General features: G+C 35.7%; 2 protein-coding genes across 2 annotated transcripts in view; one reads left to right on the forward strand and one right to left on the reverse strand.

Moving 5' to 3' along the window:
* LOC133331362 (secernin-2) overlaps positions 1-12,519 on the reverse strand; it is a 220,789-nt gene that overhangs the window by 39,989 nt on the left and 168,281 nt on the right. The window lies entirely within an intron of this gene.
* The window catches only part of LOC133331364 (pneumococcal serine-rich repeat protein), a 51,403-nt gene that overhangs the window by 2,406 nt on the left and 36,478 nt on the right, over positions 1-12,519 (forward strand).

A 12,519-nucleotide genomic window follows, 5' to 3' on the forward strand; every position in this document is an offset into this window, starting at 1 on the left:
CCCCATTGGGCTAACATTGGGTGTTTGGTGTACCATTTATATAAAATCGGACGATAATATATATGGCAGCTATATCTAAATCTGAACCGATATTAAGAAAACTAAAGACATGTTATTCCAGACTCAATTCAATACGCTATACAAAATTTCCTCTCCATCGGACACAAATATTGGGAGTTTGGTGGGTCACTTACATAAAATCGGGCGAACATATATATGGGAGCTATAACTAAATCTGAACCGGTTTCAATAAAACTTCACATAGGTCAATTTGTAATTAATTCAGTACTCTGTGCGAAATTTGGTGATAATCGCACAAACGATGAAAGTTCGGTGCAGCATTTACATAAAATCGGATGAAAATATATATGGGAACTATATCTGAATTTGGCCCGATTCCAGTGAAACATTACACACTGGACTCAAATCAAAACGATTTACAAAATTTCATTTCAATCGGACAAATATTGGGAGTTTTGTGTGCCATTTATATAAAATCGGATGAAAATATATATGCACAGCTGCCTTATTCAGAGAGCTGTGCAAAATTTTGTGTTGATCGGACAAACCTTGGGTGTTTGCTGCTCCATTTACATAAAATCGGATGAAAATATATATGGGAGCTATATCTATATTTGATCCGATTCCAGTGAAACTTGACACACTTTACTCTAGACTCAATTCAAAACACTATACAAAATTTCGTTACAGTCGGTCAACTATTGGGCCAAATAAGTGGCCGCAAGATTGCTACCTTCCCCAAAGTGGTTCAAGGCCATTCACTGCCTTAATTAGATAGTCAGCAGACTTCTTACTTCCGCAGTTTATGACCCTGGCCCCATTTTAAGGGTAACCCTGTCAAATTGTAACCTTTAATGATCAACCTCATCCTTTAGGGAAATGTTCTTCAGATTCCTATCGAACCAATGACTCGCACTGATACACGTCCATCGGGATCCGTCATGTCAATGATAGCTACTCTTTGGCTATCTGAGGCCATCGATCGATCCATTTGTCGCCACTTAACGTTTTACAGTTTGCTTCGAAGGCTCCTGCGAAGACTTGCCACACCAGGTTCGGCCATGGATTTTCGAGTGGTAGTCCACTTTGCACTTTCATTCTTAGCGGTTATCGGGCATATGAGCCAGACGACTGAAGTTCTACAGCAACGTCGGTTTCTTCTTTAAAGAAGATTTAGCTTGAATCGCAACATGATCCGCTAAAGTTGCCGAGGTAGCTGGAAGAGCTTTCCCTTCCAGCTGACTCGATATACCGGCTTTTTGTGATCCTTTACAGTGGAAATTCGTTGTCCTAACCTTTTTTGGGGGCTTGTCACCTCCGACAAGCCAACGTACACGATGTAGGAATCCTTACGATTTGGAGTTCTCTAGTCCCCATCTGAGGGTAGCCTTTTGTACTTCCTAACGGCTTTTAGGTGTTTCCTGATCGAAAGAAATTCCCCATAACTGATTTTACTTGGGTCTTGGTCGACCCACCGTTGTTCCAATTGCTTTTGCTGTTCCTCCGTCGACGTCATCCTATTCATTGTCATGGGCTTTGAAGAGGTTTTGACTTTATTCGGAACAGGATTAGGATGAAGTTGCCGATGTAGCTGTTTCTTCTGACACGATATGGAGGGTTTTTGTGATTTTGTACCGTGGTAATACGTAGTCACAGCCTTTTTTGTGGGGCTTGCCTCAGTACTCTATGTAGGTAGCCCTTGTGTACTTCCCTATAGCTGATCTTATTTGGGTCTTGATCGATGTACCGTTGGCAAAAGCCAATTGCCCATCGATACGACTTCATATTCAGGGCTCTTTGGATCTCTCACTTTTAGATCTCGTAGTGGAGTTTCCACTCTTGATATCTTTGTCTTCGGTGGTTAGGTCCTGGCTCAAAGACCATAGGAGAGACAGCTAGGGGAGCTTCTGCACACTAGGGGTCAGCATGCTTCCGTTTCATATCTGCCGACTCCTTCTGACATGGAGGTGAGACTCGAATGACTCTCGTCTTGCTCTTCCTTTATGGGGATGTCGTCCCATATGTCTTACGGAATGTTTTCCTGACTCATACGGAAACTGTCGTATTCCCCAATTAGGTTGGGGAGTGCTTCACTTTGTTCTATTGATGTCTCTAAGAACAGTACTAAAGTTAAATGAGAAAGTTGCATGAGAATACACTTTGTACACTGGATGAAGAGTCCGAGTCCAGGTTTTTAAATTGGCGATCTGTTCCCTTGTTGCATTTGAGACTGAAGCTGCCCAGGAAACAACACCTGTTTCAGTCGAGTCCAGGTTTTTAAATTGGCGATTTGTTCCCTTGTTGCATTTGAGACTGAAGCTGCCCAGGAAACAACACCTGTTTCAGTCGAATATTTTTGGGTTCTTTTATTTAAGTTCACGGTTTCTATTCGTCATTGTTTTGTGGAGGACGTTTTGTCAACCACGGCATAGCCTCTTTATCCGATGGCAAGGACTTGGTTACCTAACCTAATACTGGTTGATGTGCACAGGTATCAAACAGTCTCCGTTCAAATACTCTCGGAACCCTGTCTGAAAACCCTTGACCATCCTATCATTAGGGGGTCATAATTCAGGGGAGGATAATATAGGGCGGCAATAGTCGCCTCGTCAGTCCAAGTATCATTGGCACTTCCTTCCAAATGCCTCACCTCATTCGCAGGAACTAAAATTCTTGGATTGTTGTCTTCCGACGGAAAAGGTTTTTTTTTTCAGAGGCGCTGTAAGTGTTGGGTAACTAGATCCCTGATTTGATGGTGTCATTGTTTTGCTGTCCGGAATGTAGGCGATCTATGATATGCTATATCTCACCAATCAGCAGTTGCTTTTAATCGAGACCCTTGGTCCAGTCTGTGTGAGAAATAAACGGCAGTAGTCCACTTCATTGATGGTCTAATTGTATGTGAGAGACATACTACTTCCATGACCAGTTATAATCCCTACAATGGGTTTGATCTCTAAGCAATGATAATGTTCTAGGTCATGATAATACAGGGTACAGGGTATGCATTTGTTTGTAACAGGCAAAAGGAAACGAGATATAGACACATGGTTCCTTTTCAGAATGTACATAGAATCACTTTCTCAGTCGATTTATGCATGTCCGTCCGTCCTTCCGCCTGTCAGTTCGTCCTTGTTAAATTGCAAACAAAGTACAGGTCGCATTTATAATCCGAATTGGATGAAATTTGGAACAGCTCATTTATTTGGCCCAAGGACGAACCCGGTTGAAATTGGGAAAAATCGCTTCAGATTTACATATAGCTCCATATATAGTTCCTTCCGATTTTAAGTAAATGGTGCACCAAAGTCCATATATATCTTTCGATTTGCACGAAATTTGGCAGAGCATACTGAATGGAGTCTAGAATGATGTGTGCCAAGTTTCATGAAAATCGGTTCAGATTTTGATATAGCTCCCATATATATTTTCGTCCGATTTAAGGTAAATGGTGCAACAAAGTCCCTTTATTTCTTTTAATTTGCACGAAATTTGGCATAGCGTATTAAATTAAGTCTAGAATGATGTGTGCTAAGTTTCGTGAAAATCGGTTCGGATTTAGATATAGGTACCATACATATTTTCGTCCTATTTAAGGTAAATGGTGCACCAAAGTCCCTATATATCTTTCGATCTGCACGAAATTTCGCACAGCGTACTAAATTAAGTCTCGAATGATGTGTGTTAAGTTTCGTAAAAATCGGTTAAGATTTAGATATAGCTACCATATATAGTTTCGCCTGATTTTAGGTAAATGGTGCACCAAAGTCCCTGTAAATCTTTCGATTTGCACGAAATTTCGCATAGCATACTTAATTGATGCATGATGTCTATTAAGTTTCGTGAAAATCGTTTAAGGTTTCATATAGTCGGCCCAGTCCGACTTTACTACTTGCCTTACTGGTTTAATTTTTTGTTATTGTATCTTGGTTCTATATTCCCTTAGCCTTATACAAAAACTAAATTTTATTCAAAAATAGTTATTGCCAGTTATAAAAATATTTCAAATTAAATTTTGAGATTTTGAAGAAAAAAATCTCTGCTGTTATCTGGGTTAATTTCTATTCGCTTCTTATGGGGGATGTACTATTTTCGGGTTTCATTGATTATTTCTTTTTTTTTAATACCACATGTGGAGTGAATGTCAATAAAATCACCACCCACTGGCAAACGACTATTTTGCACAATTAATACCCTTCAAGTTGTTTTTAACTTAGTAGCGGAACAGCGGGGAGTAACCACAATGACCAAAATACGTGTAAGAGAAAAATATTTTTTGCGAAATATTTTACACTAAAAGCAATAAAGGATGTATTGTTGTTTCCGTATTTTTTAGGATATTCTGTAACTTCTAAGGAAATCTTGTCCTGAGTACTTATATTTACAAAAACAATTTAAAGTCCGTCCTTCTGTATTCTACCTGATTTTTTATGGCAGTTTAATTTTCCCTTTTTTCAGCTTTCCCCTCCTTTTTTATTTAGAACAAACGTTTTATTTTTTAATTCTGCTGCGTACGTTTAAGTGACATTCTTTTGTTATTTTTATGACGGAAAGAGAGTGAGAGTGTTCTTAGAATTTGATTTATGACCCGCCTCAATAAATGTCACATTTTTTTGCTGACAGCAGCCAACAACAAATTCTGTGCGAACAAAATAACCCAACAGGAGGTAGTCTACTTTCCTTTTGTTAACACGTGCTAATATGTTTATTTATTTCCTGCTTCTTCTTGTTTTTGGAAAAGGTCTAAAAAATCAAGGGTCGGACGATGGCAGAAAATATGTGGGTGTTGACTTAATGATTTTTGGTGATGTGTCACGTGATTATTTTGCGATGGAAATGAATTCAGCCCAACTGAATTGTAATTTCTATAGGAAATTTTCAATTCAGCCCGTCTGAATTGTAATTTCTATTTGAAATTTTCAATTCAGCCCGGCTGAATTGTAATTTCTATAGGAAATTTTCAATTCAGCCTGGCTGAATTGTAATTTCTATAGGAAATTTTCAATTCAGCCCAGCTGAATTGTGGTTTCTATAGGAAATCTTTAATTCAGCCTGGCTGAATTGTAATATCTATAAGAAATTTTCAATTCAGCCCAGCTGAATTGTGATTTCTATAAGAAATATTAATTTCTATAGGAAATTTTCAATTCAGCCAGTCTGAATTGTAATTTCTATAGGAAATTTTCAATTCAGCCCGTCTGAATTGTAATTTCTATAGGAAATTTTCAATTCAGCCCGTCTGAATTGTAATTTCTATAGGAAATTTTCAATTCAGCCCGGCTGAATTGTAATTTCTATAGGAAATTTTCAATTCAGCCCGGCTGAATTGTAATTTCTATAGGAAATTTTCAATTCAGCCCGGCTGAATTGTAATTTCTATAGGAAATTTTCAATTCAGCCCGGCTGAATTGTAATTTCTATAGGAAATTTTCAATTCAGCCCGGCTGAATTGTAATTTCTATAGGAAATTTTCAATTCAGCCCGGCTGAATTGTAATTTCTATAGGAAATTTTCAATTCAGCCCGGCTGAATTGTAATTTCTATAGGAAATTTTCAATTCAGCCCGGCTGAATTGTAATTTCTATAGGAAATTTTCAATTCAGCCCGGCTGAATTGTAATTTCTATAGGAAATTTTCAATTCAGCCCGGCTGAATTGTAATTTCTATAGGAAATTTTCAATTCAGCCCGGCTGAATTGTAATTTCTATAGGAAATTTTCAATTCAGCCCGGCTGAATTGTAATTTCTATAGGAAATTTTCAATTCAGCCCGGCTGAATTGTAATTTCTATAGGAAATTTTCAATTCAGCCCGGCTGAATTGTAATTTCTATAGGAAATTTTCAATTCAGCCCGGCTGAATTGTAATTTCTATAGGAAATTTTCAATTCAGCCCGGCTGAATTGTAATTTCTATAGGAAATTTTCAATTCAGCCCGGCTGAATTGTAATTTCTATAGGAAATTTTCAATTCAGCCCGGCTGAATTGTAATTTCTATAGGAAATTTTCAATTCAGCCCAGCTGAATTGTAATTTCTATAGGAAATTTTCAATTCAGCCCAGCTGAATTGTAATTTCTATAGGAAATTTTCAATTCAGCCCAGCTGAATTGTAATTTCTATAGGATATTTTCAATTCAGCACAGCTGAATTGTAATTTCTATAGGCAATTTTCAATTCAGCCCAGCTGAATTGTAATTTCTATAGGAAATATAGGAGGTATAGGAGGTAGTCTACTTTCCTTTTGTTAGCACGTGCTAATATTTTTATTTATTTCCTGCTTCTTCTTTTTCTTTTTGGAAAAGGTCAATAATAATTCAAGGGTCGGACGATGACAGAAAATATGTGGGTGTTGACTTAATGATTTTTTGGTGATGTATCACGTGATTATTTTGCGATGGAAATGAATTCAGCACGCCTGAATTGTAATTTCTATAGGAAATTTTCAATTCAGCACAGCTGAATTGTAAGTTCTATAGGAAATTTTCAATTCAGCCTGGCTGAATTGTAATTTCTATAGGAAATTTTCAATTCAGCCCAGCTGAATTGTGGTTTCTATAGGAAATCTTTAATTCAGCCTGGCTGAATTGTAATATCTATAAGAAATTTTCAATTCAGCCCAGCTGAATTGTGATTTCTATAAGAAATATTAATTTCTATAGGAAATTTTCAATTCAGCCAGTCTGAATTGTAATTTCTATAGGAAATTTTCAATTCAGCCCGTCTGAATTGTAATTTCTATAGGAAATTTTCAATTCAGCCCGTCTGAATTGTAATTTCTATAGGAAATTTTCAATTCAGCCCGTCTGAATTGTAATTTCTATAGGAAATTTTCAATTCAGCCCGGCTGAATTGTAATTTCTATAGGAAATTTTCAATTCAGCCCGGCTGAATTGTAATTTCTATAGGAAATTTTCAATTCAGCCCGGCTGAATTGTAATTTCTATAGGAAATTTTCTATTCAGCCCGGCTGAATTGTAATTTCTATAGGAAATTTTCAATTCAGCCCGGCTGAATTGTAATTTCTATAGGAAATTTTCAATTCAGCCCGGCTGAATTGTAATTTCTATAGGAAATTTTCAATTCAGCCCGGCTGAATTGTAATTTCTATAGGAAATTTTCAATTCAGCCCGGCTGAATTGTAATTTCTATAGGAAATTTTCAATTCAGCCCGGCTGAATTGTAATTTCTATAGGAAATTTTCAATTCAGCCCGGCTGAATTGTAATTTCTATAGGAAATTTTCAATTCAGCCCGGCTGAATTGTAATTTCTATAGGAAATTTTCAATTCAGCCCGGCTGAATTGTAATTTCTATAGGAAATTTTCAATTCAGCCCGGCTGAATTGTAATTTCTATAGGAAATTTTCAATTCAGCCCGGCTGAATTGTAATTTCTATAGGAAATTTTCAATTCAGCCCGGCTGAATTGTAATTTCTATAGGAAATTTTCAATTCAGCCCGGCTGAATTGTAATTTCTATAGGAAATTTTCAATTCAGCCCGGCTGAATTGTAATTTCTATAGGAAATTTTCAATTCAGCCCGGCTGAATTGTAATTTCTATAGGAAATTTTCAATTCAGCCCGGCTGAATTGTAATTTCTATAGGAAATTTTCAATTCAGCCCGGCTGAATTGTAATTTCTATAGGAAATTTTCAATTCAGCCCGGCTGAATTGTAATTTCTATAGGAAATTTTCAATTCAGCCCAGCTGAATTGTAATTTCTATAGGAAATTTTCAATTCAGCCCAGCTGAATTGTAATTTCTATAGGAAATTTTCAATTCAGCCCAGCTGAATTGTAATTTCTATAGGATATTTTCAATTCAGCACAGCTGAATTGTAATTTCTATAGGCAATTTTCAATTCAGCCCAGCTGAATTGTAATTTCTATAGGAAATTTTCAATTCAGCCCAGCTGAATTGTAATTTCTATAGATAATTTTCAATTCAGCCCGGCTGAATTGTAATTTCTATAGGAAATTTTCAATTCAGCCCGGCTGAATTGTAATTTCTATAGGAAATCTTCAATTCAACCAGGAATTGTAATTTCTATAGGAAATTTTCAATTCAGCCCGGCTGAATTGTAATTTCTATAGGAAATTTTCAATTCAGCCCGGCTGAATTGTAATTTCAATAGGAAATTTTCTGAATTGTAATTTCTATAGGAAATTTTCAATTGTAATTTCTATAGGAAATTTTCAATTCAGCCCAGCTGAATTGTAATTTCTAAAGGAAATTTTCAATTCAGCCCGGCTGAATTGTAATTTCTATAGGAAATTTTCAATTCAGCCCGGCTGAATTGTAATTTCTATAGGAAATTTTCAATTCAGCCCGGCTGAATTGTAATTTCTAAAGGAAATTTTCAATTCAGCCCAGCTGAATTGTAATTTCTATAAGAAATTTTCAATTCAGCCCAGCTGAATTGTAATTTCTATAGGAAATTTTCAATTCAGCCCGGCTGAATTGTAATTTCTATAGGAAATTTTCAATTCAGCCCGGCTGAATTGTAATTTCTATTTGAAAATTCTCAATTCAGCCCAGCTGAATTGTGAATTCTGAAATTCTCAATTCAGCCCAGCTGAATTGTGATTTCTAAAGGAAATTTTCAATTCAGCCCAGCTGAATTGTAATTTCTGAATTGTAATTTCTATTTCTATAGGAAATTTACAATTCAGCCCGGAAGAATTGTGATTTCAATCTGAAATTTACAATTCAGCCCGGCTGAATTGTGATTTCTATAGGAAATCTTCAATTCAGCCCAGCTGAATTGTGATTTCTAAAGGAAATCTTCAATTCAGCCCAGCTGAATTGTAATTTCTATAAGAAATTTTCAATTCAGCCCAGCTGAATTGTAATTTCTATAAGAAATTTTCAATTCAGCCCAGCTGAATTGTAATTTCTATAGGAAATTTTCAATTCAGCCCAGCTTAATTGTAATTACTATAGGAAATTTTCAATTCAGCCCGGCTGAATTGTAATTCCTATAGGAAATCTTCAATTCCGCCCGGCTGAATTGTAATTCCTATAGGAAATCTTCAATTCCGCCCGGCTGAATTGTAATTCCTATAGGAAATTTTCAATTCAGCCCAGCTGAATTGTAATTTCTATAGGAAATTTTCAATTCAGCCCAGCTGAATTGTAATTTCTATAGGAAATATTCATTTCAACCTGGCTGATTTGTAATTTCCAAAGCAAATCTTCTATTCAGCCCTTCTTTCTACTTGTTAATCTTGCTAATTATTTTCTCTCCGCGGTTACATACGGTTATTGACCTGCGCCTTCCCAGCCCATTATTATTATTACCTAACAAATATTTTTTTTATTCAATGAACACTTTTTCCCACTGCTTCTCCCCCATCACCACCTCGATTCAAACCGGGCCTTAATTATTTATTTAATATTCTAAAAACGTTTTGTTGTTTTAACTAATTTACCGTTTACTACTCAGTCGGCACAGTCGTTCAAATCAAATCCTCAAATCCCAATTCATGGAGGAGAAAGGTATCCCAAATTTACATAAACGACTTTTGATGTCTTTTGTCATTTTTCCATGTTTTTCGGAATATTCATGACGGACAGATATGGCGACGACGACAACATCGCAGTAGTGTTCTGGCTACTATTGTGACGTCTGTCTGGCTGAAAGACTAGAAGCACCAATAATCACGTGCTGTAATGACGAATGGTCGGACGAACGAACGACCAAACAATTGACCAGCATTGGAGGCTATTATCATTACATATTGACCAACCAACCAACCATGATTCTGCTTAACATGTGTTGTGTATGAGTGTGTGTCTGTGTATCGACAACCTTGCGTGTTGTGTAGTAGAGAGAGAGGGATGGAAGGAAGGTAATGTGGTAATCGCTGATTACATTTTATTTATTTATTGATTATGGAAATATTTTTACAATCATTTTTTTTAATTTATGGTGGATTGATTTTTTTTGTTAATAAAAAATCCAAATTAGCCCCCAAACTCCGTTATATGGAAAAATATCACAAACATCCTCTCCCTCTCTCTTATAACTTACAGACCACTGCCGTTTATCATAGAATTTCTAGTCTAGTTTTGAATTGTCTTTCTCTCCCTGAATTTCTGATAAGATTTCCATAATTTTTGTTAAATAACCTAGTTTGCATTTAAGCCAAGTAAAATGCAATTGAATGCACGACTGAATGTCGGTGTGTGTGTGTCCCTGTGTCTGTGAGTGGGGTGAATCACACATAATGCAATAGCAACAACAACAACAGCAAAATTGCAACAAAAATATGTAGTGTAGTAATAACGAGTAATGTAATATTAAGTAATAATATGGTGGCACTCTCTTTTAAAGACATATTGACGTTCTCACTCTCTCTCCCTCTCTCTTTATGCATACATTGATCAATTTTCTCAATTGCTCTAAGAAAAAACACAGGGATGGTTAATTAGAATCTTGAAACAAAACAATAAATTTTCTATCGGAAACCTAATTCAGTCAGACTGAATTGAAGTTTTTCTATCGGAAACCTAATTCAGCTGTGCTGAATTGAAGTTTTAATATAAAAAATGTAATTCAGATGGGGCTGAATTGTTTTCCCATAGAAACTCTTATTCAGCTGGGCGAAACTCTTATTCAGCTGGGCAGAATTGAAGATTTTCTATAGAAACTCTTATTCAGCAAGACTGAATTAAAAATTTTCTATAGAAACTCTTATTCAGCTGAGTGAAATTGAAGATTTCCTAAAGAAACTCTTATTAAGCTGGGCAGAATTGAAGTTTTTCTATAGAAACTCTTATTCAGCAGGGCTGAATTGAAGATTTTCTATAGAAACTATTATTCAGCTGAGTGAACTTGAAAATATTCCAAAGAAACTCTCATTCAGCTGGGTTGAATTGATGACTTTATATACAAACTCTTATTCAGCTGTGCGAAATTGACAATTTTGTATAGAAACTCTTATTCAACTGGGTTCAATCGAAGATTTTCTATAGGAATTCTTATTCAGCTGAGTGAAATTGAAGATTTTCTAAAGAAACTCTTATTCAGCTGGGCAGAATTGAAGTTTTCCTGAAGAAATCCTAATTCAGCTGGGCTGCATTGAAGTTTTCCTAAGGAATCCCTAATTCAGCTATAAAAAATCACTCAAATCTAGCCCCACTGAATTGTGATTTCCATAGGAAGTCTGCAATTTAGCCAAGCTGAATTGTGATTTCTATAGGAAATCTGCAATTTAGCACCGGCTGAATTGTGATTTCTATAGGAAATTTTTAATTCAGACCGCCTGAATTGTATTTTTTTTTAGGAAATCTTCAATTCAGTCCACATGTATTTCAATTCAGCCCGGCTGAATTGTGATTTCTATATGAAAGTTGCAATTCAGCTCGGCTGAATTTTGATTTCTTTCTGAAATCTTCAATTCAGCTCGGCTGAATTGTAATTTCTATAGGAAAACATCAATTCAGCTCGGCTGAATTGTGATTTCTATAGGTATCTTCAATTCAGCTCGGCTGAATTGTAATTTCTATAGGAAATCTTCAATTCAGCTCATCTGAATTGTGATTTCTATAGGAAATCTTCAATTCAGCCCGGCTGAATTGAGATCTCTTTGGGAAATATTCAATTCAGGCAGTCTTAATTGCGATTTCTATAGGAAATATTCAATTTAGACCACCTAAATTGTGATTTCCATAGAAGATTATTAATACATTTAAGATTTCCCATCCCTGCTGCGTTGCTCTCTCTCCGAGTGTAGCTCACAAAAGCTAATCTAAGAAAAATTCAAAGAAAAAACTTCAGCGGAAATTATATAAAACTAAAAATAGTTAAAACAACTAAAAACAGCAGCACCAACAACAACTACAGTAAAAACTCGCTAATCCGGATAATTTATTGCAGACCCCAATCCGGATTACCGAGATTTCCGGATTATCGAGTTTTATTAATTGGTTTAAATTTATATTAATTTGGTGATAATTTAATTATTTTTATGTTTTTATTAAAAATGAAAATTATTCATTTCAAAAATATGAACTTTGAATATAATAGGTACCATTTGCAACGATTTTTTATTAAAATAAAAAGTAACGTATCTTTACAATCCGGATTTTTGAGTCAAATAGGTCAATCAATCCGGATTATAGGAAACGCAATGGGTTGTGAAATGCACCAACAACATTATCAAGTTTATACTGTATACACATATTTTTTTTCTTTTTTTGGTTGGTGGGAGAATGGGGTAAGGTAAAGGAGGTCGTCGAGATCGTTGGAACTAAAAACAAAATAAACAACTTTTTGTGCTCCAAGCCTTGTGTGCTAGCTAGCTATGATGATGATTAATACAAAACTATTTTTATTTGTGTTGTTGTACACTTTTCGCCTCATATGGTCGGTCGCGCTGGGTCGTCTTGTTGTGTGGATGGGCTCTGCCAACCAGAGCCAGCCTGTCATACTCCAAAAAAGAAAAAACCTTTAACTTACAATTTGGAATTGTATTCAAAATAAAAAGAAGACGGTGTC

Source organism: Musca vetustissima, unplaced genomic scaffold (genome assembly GCF_032173495.1).
Source record: "Musca vetustissima isolate MV318-11 ecotype Yass unplaced genomic scaffold, APGP_CSIRO_Mvet_v1 utg4927, whole genome shotgun sequence".
In the NCBI taxonomy this organism is placed as follows: Eukaryota; Metazoa; Arthropoda; class Insecta; order Diptera; family Muscidae; genus Musca; species Musca vetustissima.